The sequence below is a fragment of the Mixophyes fleayi genome, chromosome 5 (assembly GCF_038048845.1).
Source record: "Mixophyes fleayi isolate aMixFle1 chromosome 5, aMixFle1.hap1, whole genome shotgun sequence".
NCBI classification, from domain to species: Eukaryota; Metazoa; Chordata; class Amphibia; order Anura; family Limnodynastidae; genus Mixophyes; species Mixophyes fleayi.
Genome location: NC_134406.1, coordinates 120,812,019 through 120,825,146, shown reverse-complemented (window position 1 = coordinate 120,825,146; position 13,128 = coordinate 120,812,019). Strand labels below are relative to the sequence as shown.

The following is a 13,128-nucleotide window of genomic DNA, read 5'->3' as shown; positions in this document are numbered from 1 at the left end:
ATAGACCATGTGCACCAAGCCTCTCCAATAGTGATTATGCGTACCAGAAAGGAAAACTTTATCGCTTATCTGTTTGTAGTCATGGAATCTTCACATATCCACTGTTGCTCTTGGATACAAAATGTCAGATAAAAACCAACATAGTGTAGTACTTTTAGTACATAGGTTTATTGCACATAATAACATAAGGTTATCAGACTCACATTTTAAAAAAAGGGAAATGAGTTTATCTGAGTTACTGCCTTGTATGTTCGACCTGGCACAGATGAATCCCGGGTATGGCATACCAGTCAACTTGCAGCTAAATAGATCAACGTCCCAGACAGGATATCCCCAAAATTCCAAAAAAATAAAGTAGTCTTCAACGCGTTTTGTCTGTTTAAATAAGACTTCTTCAAGGAGGAGATGATTATGCGACTGCTCAGGTCACGATCCATTTTGCGCCTGCGCACTATCCTATACTCGCGCCATTTTGCATAAAAGAAGTAAAAAAAATGTAAACAAAGCGGTCACATGACGAGAATAACAGCAAACATTGCTGTTTTACATTTGTATTGGACTATGTCCATACCGAGTAGGTAAAAGTAATCATATGACCATATCTAATCTGACATTGAATATATATACAATCTCTTATAAATACAGAAACTAATTACCATATATACAGAATACATATTCTCATATGAATAGTGATATTGTTTGCAAAAAATTATAGAAACTTTAAATAATATAAATATATGAAGCTGGATAGTACAAATATATATTTTACAATATAAAATGACAATAATACATGGACACAATAAAAATATAAATGCAGCACATACTATTATATAAAAATATAATTATGTATTTATAATATAAAATGTAACTATAAAAACGGGGCTATTTCGTAACTCTCGTTAAAACCTTGTGGTGTTAAAGTGCCAAGTGTATATATCCAGAACATCTCACGTTGTGAGTGTCGTTTTTGTAAGTCCCCACCCCTTTGGCCCAATTCTACATGTTCTATGGCCATAAATTTCAAATACTGTGGGTCTGCTTGGTGACTCTCTAAAAAGTGTTTTGAGACAGAGTGGCTTACCACTTTATTTTTAACATTCCTTACATGTTCTTGGATACGTAATTTAAGTGGTCTTTTTGTTTTATCTACATATTTTAAGCCACATGTGCAATCTAAAAGATATATTACAGAAGTTGACATACAATTCATAAATCCCTTAACAGAGAAACTCCTACTGTTGTTATAATTGTAAAACATTTTATTAGTAGGAGCCGTATATTTGTATATATTGCAATGATTGCATCTAATGCTACCTCTGAAATCCAAGAACGTGGTACGTTTATCTTTAATGTGTTTTAACACTCTAGGGGCCACAATGTCCTTTAAATTTTGAATTTTGTTTTAAATAATATTCAGATTCTCCGGTCGAATATCATGCAAAACAGGGTCTCTCTTCAGGATGCCCCAATGTTTCGAGATGACTGATCTAATTTTGTTCTCCCCACTATTATATGTAGTGTTAAAAGAATATCATTTTTTTATTTTCCCTTTTTGAATAAGTTAGAAGATCTTGTCTGGCTAGTCTCTCTGTTCTATCGATAGCTTCCATGAGTAAATCTTGCTGATATCCTCTTTTTCAAAATCTCTCTGCATACACATTCAACTGCTCTTTACATTCTCACTACAATTTCTCTTAATACGATGGAATTGCGAAAAAGGAATGTTTGGCTTCCATCTGTTTACATTGGAGTGCTTATAGTCAAATAGCTGTTAGTGTCTACAGGCTTAATAAAATTACGAGTCTAAAGTCTCAATATTGCCTTTCCAGACTAGAATAATATTGTCAATATATATTTTAAACAAAACAATGTTCTCTGAAAATGGACTAGAGTTATAGATGTATCGTTCTACCCAGCTTTCCATCAACAAATTTGCGAAGCTGGGTGAAAAAAACTGTGCCATCACAGTTCCGCACAATTGTAAATAAAGTTTCTCTAGAAATATAAAATAATTATGTGTTAAAATAAACTTAATAAGGTTACAGATAAATTCATTATGCATATCTGACAAGGTATCATCCAGATCTAAAACATGCCTCACTGCTGTTATTCCTTTTTCATGTTCAATAGAGGTGTAAAGTGATTGAACATTGATTGTTACCCATAGGAAATGGACACTCCATTTAAAATTCTCAAAAATTTGTAACACACTCGTAGTATCCTTTAAATATGATTTCAAATTGATTACATATTCTTTAAGAAAACATCTACATATTCGGAAATATGAGAAGTCGCCTCCCAGGCGGAATTGAACAGACTCTTATGGATTTTGGGTATATGATAAAATATCTGTATTATCGGATTGTTTTTCATCAGGAATTGGATTTCATCTTTGACGATTATGTCATCATAGAGAGCTCGAGTCAAGATCTCTCTTAAAATACAAACAAATTCACAAGTTAGATCATCATTCAATGAAGTGGCGCTATATAAATAAATGGTGATGATGATGACGATGATGATATTGTATCACTCAATAGTCTTTCTGCTTCTTTTATATAGTCTGCTCGATCCTGAATTACAATACCACCTCCTTTATCAGCCTGTTTAATTACTATTTCAGTGTTAGTTTGAAGGTTTTTAAGAGCTTTCATTTAGTTAGCTTTTAAATTCCTGTATGCATGAATAATGTTATGTTGTTCACACAAGTCTTCAGTGACCAATTCTTGGAAAATTTCAATGTGTCAACTCTTAGACTCCAATGGATAATATTTAGAAGGTAACCAAAGACCAAATTTAGAGGTTGTTTCATAGTTAGCTCGAATGGCAAGATCTTTGCCCGGCAAAATGCCCTTTTAATGTTAACTTTCTTATAAATTTATTAATATCTATGTAAAGTTGGAATTTGTTAAGTTGTTTCATAGAAGCAAATGACAGTCCATTATTTAATACTGATATTTCTGACTTTGTTAATACATGTTCCTATAGATTAAAAATACCTTCTTGTTTTAGTTTTTCAATATAAATTATATATGTCTCCTCTTTTGAAATCTTTGAGTCTCCACATATTCCTCTACATCGGCATATCTGTGTTTTAAGGGAGAGGCCAGCCTTCTATTCTCTCTGAGAGAATGTTTGAATCTCTCCCGAGGTGTTGAGAGTGGAGATAAAAAATCCTCTCTTTCACCATCAATACCATCTAGTACTGAGAATCTATTTCTACTAGTAGCTGGCTCAAATCGTAGATGTTTCTTATCCTCATATCTAGGGGTCTGTGGTGGCCTAGGTTTCTTATAGGGAATGGTATTCCAAGAGGTTTTTGGCTTTCTAGGTCTATCAGAGTTTTGATATTGTATATGTGTATCATTATGGATTCTTTCCCAATTTTTAACATTATTCTTGTCATAATCATGTTTATCACAGATAAACTTTCTTTCTTTTATTTTAATCACATCGGATTGAACTCTATCCAGGTTTTTATTTAAAACCTGTTCATTCTCAACAAAGATTTGTTTATCTTTATGGGGCTCTAAAGTCTTCTCCTTCTGTTTATACCGACTGGAAGTCATGGCGATCCCTGAAGAACCCGGCGCCAGCTGATGACATCACTGATAACCACGACGCACTGATCGTTGCTGTTACCCCTTCACAGCACCGATCAGTGTGTCGCGGTTATCGGTGATGTCAATATGCTGACTATCACCGTCAACGAGAGTTACGAAATAGCCCCGTTTTTATAGTTACATTTTATATTATACATACATAATTATATTTTTACATGATAGTATGTATTGCATTTATATAATTATATATGTTTTGGAGATATCACAATCTATACTCTGGGATGCCCATAAGGCTACTATAAGGGGCATCTTTATCAAAAGGGCAGCGCAGCAGAGAGAGAAAGAAAAAGAGCGCATACGTGATCTTGAGCAACAGATACAGCAAGTTACATCTTACCATCAAATAAACCCTAAAAAGAAACTATATTTAAAACTTCTCTCTCTTAGTGGAAAGTTGAATCAAATACTATCAAAACAGGCAGCTAAAACTCTTCTGTGGGTACAGCAAAAATATTATGAAAAAGGCGTCAAAGCTGATTCTATCTTGGCGCGCAAACTCCATTCCCGCCGCTCTCGCAACAGAATAATATCAGTAAAAGATTCTAGGGGTTCTCCTCTTTATGACCCTCAAAAAATTGTGCAATGGTTTAGAGATTATTACGCCAATCTATACAATTAATTATATTAATAATAATAGAAGATCCAATCCAGCTTAAAGCAAATATTAAGAGCTACCTCCGCTCCTGTCAGTTACCCAAACTCAGTAAAAGTCAATTGGCAACTCTTAACGCAGAGCTTACCCCAAAAGAAATTACTGAGGCCATTAAAGCGCTGAAACATCAATCAGCCCCGGGTCTGGATGGATTTTCTTCTATATATTACAAAAAATTTGTCCGTCAACTGGTCCCCATGCTTTCAGGGTTATTTAGCTCAGTACTTGAAGGGGGCAAATTTGATGGAGCCACCACCGAAGCGGGGATCGTCGTAATACCTAAACCGGACAGAGACCCGACGGAAGTGAGTAACTATAGACCCATTTCCCTGCCTAACGTTGATCTAAAACTTTTTGCTACGATACTAGCAAATAGACTAGGGGATTTTCTCCCTTCACTGGTCTCCCTACCTTGGTGGTTGCTCTAGACGCTGAGAAAGCTTTTGATAGAGTGGCTTGGCCATTTATTCAGCAGACTTTAGGAAGCATGGGGATCCAAGGTTCCTTTTGTAAGGGTATCTCAGCGCTGTATCATAATCTAATGGCTTCTGTTTTAGCAAACGGTCTCACTTCCACACCCTTTAGGATAAGTATTGGCACTCGCCAGGGCTGCCCCCTATCACCCTTACTCTTTGCCCTTATTATGGAAGCCTTAGCAGCTAGAATTAGAAACAATACGGAAATCACGGGTATTCCCACGAGTTCTAGAGATAATAAGATAGCTCTATATGCTGATGATGTTATACTTACATTAACTAGCCCGCACACTTCACTGCCTAACCTTTTTGAAGAAATATTGCTCTATATTTCCCTATCGAACTACAAAATAATGCGGACAAGTCTGAAATTTTAGATCTTAATATTCCTCAGCATATCACCCAACCACTTAAAACCACTTATAATTTTCGATGGCAGCACAATAAGATCAAATATTTGGGAATATACATAACCAAGAATTACTCCTCTCTATACGCGGCCAATTTCCCTAGATTAATTAATACAATTCGAGGCGACCTAACTCAATGGAATACATTTCATATTTCCTGGATTGGCAGGATGGCTTCAATTAAAATGAATGTTTTACCCAGGTTACTTTATCTGTGTCAAACACTCCCAATTCAGGTTCCCTTACATGTTCTCCATCATCTTCAGCAAATGATTTCTAAATTTGTATGGGCAGGGTGTAAGCCTAGAGTGCGTTTGCGAATACTCACTAAACATCAAACCTCTGGCGGATTGGGCCTCCCAAATATAATAAAGTACTATAGAGCTACGCATATGTCACAATGTATCTTATGGCACTCAACCCTCATTATAGAGTGTGGACGCAGATTGAGGCAGACATATTGCAATTATATTCTCCATATTCCTTACTCTGGATACCATCCCAGCATAGGACTAGATGTTTAGCCCAGCTTCCAACTGCTCGTTTTTTTTTCTCCTTGTGGGATCAAGTGACCAGATTTTACAAGTTGCGATCTAATTACCCACTCCTTGTCCCACTTTGGAACAATAAAAACTTTGAGCCAGGGTTAGACCATAAAATGTTTTATTACTGCACCGCACATAATTTGCTCTTCATTTGGTATCTGGTCCCAGCTGGGTTTTTTCCTACATTCTCAGACTTACAGAGAAGAATACATTTGCCACAAAAAATCTTTTATCAATATCTTCAACTTAGGCACCTCTATCGATCCTTAAATGAGCCCCCCCCCCTCCTCCCTCGGTTCAATGTTCTACTTTAGAATCTTTATGTCGCTGTTCCCCGACTACTAGAGGCTTCATTTCCACTTTGTATTAATTGATTAACAAATTTGGCCAGCCCGAAAAAGACCCTCATGAGCTTGCCTGGGAGAGGGATACCGGGGAGACCCTGACTCCTAAAGAATGGTCAAAGGTGAGAGCTAATATAGGTAAGTCATCTATATCAGTTAGGATAAAGGAAAACTCTTGAAAAATTTTCTACAGATGGTATTTGGTGCCCTCTCGTCTCCACTCTATCTTTCCGACTACTAGCGACAGATGTTGAAGAGGGTGCGGTCTGCGAGGTACCCTGTTGCACGTTTGGTGGTGTTGCCCTAAATTACGACCTTATTGGCAACAAATTCATAATCTCATCAAGGATATTACACTGGTTTAAAATGCCCGAGTCCCCCCTATACTCACTTCTTCCTAGACGGCTCCTGGGCACTAGTCACTCCACGCACAAACTTATCAATCATATATTAAATGCCTCTAAATGTCTAATTGCCGCTCTATGGAAAAACACCTCTCCCCCCTCGCTCTCAGCCACTATCAATAAAGTTTGGTCAATCTATAGGATGGAAAGCATCACAGCTCTTCTCAAAGACAAACCAGTGAATTTTAAAAACACATGGACTTCCTGGACGAATTACTATGATGCTGAGCCTCCCTTGACAACCGTTTGACAAGTCTCTGTTGTTTTGATATGTACCCCCATCAGGTTTAAGAAGGATCATTACGCATGTAAGTTTTAGAAAATCTTAAATTAATTTGATCTCCATATAACCACACGGGTTAACGCTTTTCTTCCCTATAATCTGATGCATAAACAATGAGTAGAATATTCTCCTGTTCCCCTCCCCATCCCTAAAACCTTTCCTTTCCCCATTGTTCATCTCCCCCCTCCCTCTGAAAAATAAAAACAAACAACATTTTTCTTTTCCATGAATAACATACCAGATTTTAGATAATTAAGTCTTTCTTACTATTGTGTGTAAACATTTTTGAATTTCTTATGTATACAGTATGGTTATACATTCTCTTGGTATCTCTTTGTTTTGTTTTGAAAAAACCCTAATAAAAATCACTTTAAAAAAAAATAAAAAAATTATATATGTTTTTATTGTGTCCATGTATTAGTGTCATTTTATATTCTAAAAATATATATTTTTACTATCCAGCTTCATATATTTATATTATTTAAAGTTTCTATAATTTTCTGTAAACAATATCACTATTCATATGAGAATATGTATTCTGTATATATTGTAATTTGTCTCTGTATTTATAAGAGATTGTATATTCTTCTCCTGATGAAGTCTGATTTAAACAGACAAAGCGCGTTGAGGACTACATTATATTTTTGTAGTTTTGGGGACATCCAGTCTGGGACGTTTATCTATTTAGCTGCAAGTTGACTGGTATGCCATACCCGGGAGATTCATCTGTGCCAGGGCGAACATACAAGGCAGTAACTCAGATAAGCTCATTTCCTTTTTTAAAAATTTGAGTCTGATAACCTTATGTTATTATGTGCAATAAACCTATGTACTAAAAACCTATGTACTAAAAGTACTACACTATGTTGTTTATCTGACATTTTGTATCCAAGAGCAACAGTGGATATGTGAAGATTACACGACTACAAACAGATAAGCGATATAGTTTTCCTTTCTGGTACGCATAATCACTATTGGAGAGGCTTGGTGCACATGGTCTATGCATGAAGGCCACACATGTGGTTGTTTTGCTCTTGATCACTCTGTCTCTGATACTGTTATGAGATCTGGAATATTCAAAAATATTTAACACACATGGAATATTCTAATTATTGGTACGCACATGTATTATTCACAAGTAATGTTAGAGGTCTAACAGTACTAAACTTTGGCCCCCTATCCCATTTCTTTTGTGTATATATATATATATATATATATATATATATATAGAGAGAGAGAGAGAGAGAGAGAGAGAGAGAGAGAGAGAGAGAAACCAGAATTCTCTTTTCAAATACTTTTATTTTCCAACAGAAAACGTATTTTTATAAACTGTCTTTCAAACTTCTCTGGAAAATCAAAATCAATAATTGATACATAAGAAGATATACAAATATGAACTGCTCACAAAAAACGATCTCCATAATCAAAGCATCACAGCAACACAGATCAAAGCATCCAGATTAAGTTATTTGTCATCTCAATGTATAATTTTAAAAAAGGCATACATACAGTATATGGCCATTTCAAGTTCACATACTGTACAAAGGGTACAACATGTATTCTCTGCTTACATTATATATAAATATTATATATACATATAACCTTAAATAAATGTTGTAAAGCCATGAGAGATGTTGTGAGGTGATCAAAGAAATTACTAAACAGTAATCAAACACAGAAGATTCTATAAATGAACATATTTGAACTGTATGCTTTAACTATGATTGAAAGCTATATATAAATTCACTAGAAACGAATGGTATTCCTCTATTTATTGTTTGATATAATTGTACTATTATTACATGCTGTATATGATTTTACTATGATAGAACTATGTAGATAATTTGAACAAGTTGAACAAATTCTTTTTTCACATCGTTAATGCTTCCCTTCAATGCATTGAAATATTCTTGCAGCTTTGACATCTTTTTGGTCACACCTGTTGCATCAATTGTTGCATCAAAGCCCGAGAACTATTAATGTTTAACTCCTCTTTCTTTCCTTCCAAACTTTTTTCTGAAATGATGTTGGTATCTAAATTAAGAACAGAACTAAATTTAGTTAATTTTAATAATGAAATGGAACATAATATCCTTTTTTAACACTCAGTGGGTGGGACTACTACCATTGGCTCACCTTAAACACTGATTGAAATTACTTTGTGCTGATATCCCTCTTGGATTTGTTCAGTTTCACTGTCATAATGGTCCGTAACAAATCTAAAGATATATAGATGTGAAATATTCATAAATAGGCACATGGTACTCATTACATTTTTAATTTTCAATGATTATTTTTTTTACCTTCTTTGGGTTTTTCTGTTGTTGTAAATAGTTGATCACATATTTTTCTTTCTGTAATTTAATGACACTGTTTGTTACTAATCCTTACTAATCACTATTGTTATCGTTCCCCCACATTTTAATCCCAAGCTTTAATACTGACTGTTTTTAATACTTGTTGGTATTTTATTCCTTGCTCCTTGTCCTTCAAATCTGACCATCACTTCTGTATTTGGAAATTGCTTCTTTTTTCCCCCAAGTTTTTTCCCGTAACATATTATTCAATTTCTGTATTATTATTTCTGTATTTTTTTTTCTGTAATTCTGTTTGATGCAATCATAGTTGTGTTGGTCCAGCACAATGCCCATCATTTCCATATCCCCCTGACTCATTGCTTTCACTGTTTTTAACATCTTCATAGGGCATCCCTTCTTCTCCTTCTCCCTCCACTATTCCTTCACGTTTATATTTTTCTTTCTATTTCTTCGTGTTATCACGTACCGTTGGTGGCAATCTGGATCATCTCTATTTATCTAGACGATTCTCATGCATACATGGGCATTAACAATTGGCATGGACCAATTATGGCAGTTCTAGCTGCATAGTGGAGCATAGTGGGTGAATGTTTATTCGCCTGTAGTGTCGTCCGCTGTGGTAGCTTTTGCTCAGCATTCAGAATTTTCATTGACATTTTGGTACTATGCGAAAGGATTTCACGATTTCTATCCATATTTTCAACGCTGTTATAGCAAAGTAAGTACTTTATTGCATCTGACATTGTTTTGATATTAGTTTTATATAGATGGTGATATTATTTGTTTTGGCTATTTTCAGAAAATTCATCATGGCATCTGATTAGAATGTAGAGCACATGAACAATTTCATTGAGGCCTACAGATCAAATCTCTACTTCTGGCAAAGCAAGTAAAAAGACTACTAAATCAAGCAGAAGAGGATGAGTGCTTATGAGGATATAGTCAAAGTGAGTCTTCCTCATTATCCAGAAGCAAATGCATATTGAGTCAGTGGGAAGATCCAAAACATGCAGACTGTGTTCCGCAAAGAACTCAATAAGTTGGAGGCTTTAAAAACTTCTGTTAGAGGAGCTAAAGATGTCTATGTCCCAAAGTTGTGGCACTTTATACTTATGAGGTGCACTGCTGACCAGGAAATTGACCATCTACTAGCAACTTGCGCCAAAGTGAGTACAGTTCCTCATCTGTTCCTCTGAAAACCAAACACATACCAGCAAGTGGCATAGTAAGTAAACACACAAGATCATGAATACCTAAAATATTTGTTTACATATTGGTAAAAATGAATACGTCAATATAACATAAAATGTTAATGTTCTTACATTATAATATGTAATTCTGCCATGATACGGCACCCTCAACGTTAAAATATTGCAAATACTCCTCCCTATTTAAATTGACCTTTTCACTCTCTTTTCTCATTTGAGAAGACTCCAGTGATGTCAACCCTACCACTTCCTCAAATTGTATAGTATGCTCCAAAGTAAAGCTGTGCTGCACACACTGGGGCTTTCCGCCTAAGATAGTTGTGTAAGCCACAACAGGTCATCACCACCTGGTCTATTTTGTCAAGGCATGGGTTAATGGTGGTATGAAAAATCCTTAAACTGTTGCTTAATATACCGAAAGCATTCTCCACCACTTGCCTTGCTTTTGATAATCGACAATTGAATATCTTCCTTTATGGTTTGAGTACCTTTTAGGGGTAAGATGTTAAAATATGCACTAGCAGTACAAACACTTCATCAGCCACAAATGCAAAACTAAGACCTAAATTTACTTTGGGTACATGTAGGCAAAGTCAATGCATTCTGTTAAGTTTGTCATGCAAGGGCATTTGTTCCAATGCCCCACCATCTGATACTTTGCCATTTTTTCAATGTCCACTAAGATAAATTCATATTTCGCATCTACTATGGCCATCAGGATAATACTGAAAAATCCATTGTAATTGTAGAAATACAAACCAGTATTAGAGCTTGGTATAATTCTTACATGTTTGCCAATTAATGGCCTCGCCACAGTTTGATGAATTCCACAGTTGTTCAAATTCTTCTGCAATAATTTGCGTTTGCCATTCATCAACCTTTGGTGGGAACTGAAAAAGAAGGATTTTTGTAACGATAAATCAATACATGCAATTATTGTTATCATTCTAACTGTTTGATTTTGTATTTTTATTGCACAGCCATCTGCCTTCATTGAGGAGGGGTTTTCTGATCTGGTGGAAATTCTGGTGAAGAATCCACCAGCAACAAGGTCCACAACCTGCCTGGAGGAGGAAGAAAAGGCCAAGGTCGTGTCTCGATGAATACTAGACTCAGGAAACAGGCTGATGGAAAAAGAGTGTGACCTGATGAGTGCAGCAATAGCAAACAAACTAAAATGCTTGGATGGTGATAAAAGAAGAGGGAAAACATTTAATTTTGGAGACCTCACAGAGCTGACAGAGTTCCCCCCGAGCCATGCCCAAGACTTTACAGACCTGCCCCATTCCATCATTTGCCATTCGCTCCCCAGAGGCACCCTTTGCTGCTAGAAATACGGTCCAGTACCCATCCTGCCTATCCTGACTTCCAAAGCAAGCAGCAGTGCCAGTATACAGTTCTTCTTTCTTGGAAAATATAGACCAAGATCACTATGAGCACTTGTAACTTTTATTTTTAGATTTGGTTTCTAGAATTTGAGTTGATTTGTTTTAAATAGGTTTACATATATATATATATATATATATATATATATATATATATATATATATATATATAAGTTCTGTTTCTATTTCAATAAACAATAAATGTTTAAAATCTAAGTATTTCTTTCAATCTTTCAGCAGCCTTCATGAATTATACTGCTATGGTTTATTGTGTGCAGCATTGTTGCCATGAGGACAGGCAAGCAATCACGAGATTTTCCTTTAATTGCCAATAAATCCAATCTTGTGTACAGTTGTGAAGGGAGTTAACCGTAAGTACACCAAACACAAAGCTAAACAGCAATGAATGGCGATGATGCTTTTTCCTCTTCCTTCTTCCTGGATGTCTGTTTGTTTGTGTGCGGTGAGCTGCAGACCATTATTTAAATTAGGTTTGCATATTGCTACAGGGACAGCAGATGTCTGTAGAGTGTGCATGAAGTCACAATCGTTTGAGGAGATAGTTATGAGAGATGAAAATCTCAGATTTAGGGGTAAATGTATCATACCCCGGTTTTGTCAACTCCCGCGAGTTCGGCGTCTTCGCAGCTTAAATTTAAAGCGGCGCTGCCTTGTAAAGGGAAGTTTCCCTTTACAAGGCAGCGCCATTTTAAATTTTAGCTGCGAAGACGCCGAACTCGCGGGAGTTGACAAAACCGGAGTATGATACATTTACCCCCTAATGGTAAATCATGTAGGTTTGTATGCATGAATCGGCATGCCCATCTGGACTTTCTGTCATTGGTAAAATCCTTACTGAAATCTCATCTAAAGTAATTTTCTATAGTGTGTAGTCAGCTTTAGATTGTAAGCTCGTTTGGGCAGATCCCTTTTAACCTTCTCTGTCATGTCTTTGAATGTGATTTGTTTGTAACATGATACCCTGTATGTAGAGTTCTGCATAATATGTTATGTTAGCGATTCTCAAATACAAGATAATTATAATAATAATAATAATATTAATAATAATAATAATAATAATAATAATAATAATAAATGAGAGGCTACTAAATCATACCCTCCATCCCCATACATTACCTTCTCAAAGAAGCCTGTTTTTTGTTCATTTTAAGCAGAGATATGCTTTATGCTCTCTTTAACCAAGCATTGTTGATAGGTAGGTAGTTTCATTAAAAAAATAAATGCTATAGGTGTTTTGTGTTTAAATGTGTAAAAAAAATAATCACAAAGGTGGGCATATAATTTAATATTATGAGAATGAATTGGACATACAGCTTGCGAGCAGGGCCTTCTCACCTCTTTGTTTTACCCAGTATTGTTTATTACTGTGTGTACTCAAATGTAAAGTGCTACAGAGTTTGCTAGCGCTATATAAAAAAACGATAATGACATACATGGCTGCAATAGCTTTCTTTTCTAC

The 13,128-nt window shown here is 35.6% G+C and overlaps 1 protein-coding gene across 3 annotated transcripts in view; it reads left to right on the top strand.

Moving 5' to 3' along the window:
- The window catches only part of LOC142158631 (poly(rC)-binding protein 3-like), a 1,531,228-nt gene that overhangs the window by 1,510,683 nt on the left and 7,417 nt on the right, over positions 1–13,128 (top strand). Inside the window, exons 20-21 of one of the 3 annotated variants that reach the window (XR_012692823.1) lie at positions 9,855–10,221; positions 11,244–11,859. The exons of 1 other annotated variant lie outside the window; for it this stretch is intronic. The gene's annotated coding sequence lies outside the window, so the exon portion shown is untranslated. Of the gene's footprint in view, positions 1–9,854; positions 10,281–11,243; positions 11,860–13,128 lie in introns of those variants that run through there. One more of the 3 variants, XR_012692822.1, reaches the window with a different exon arrangement.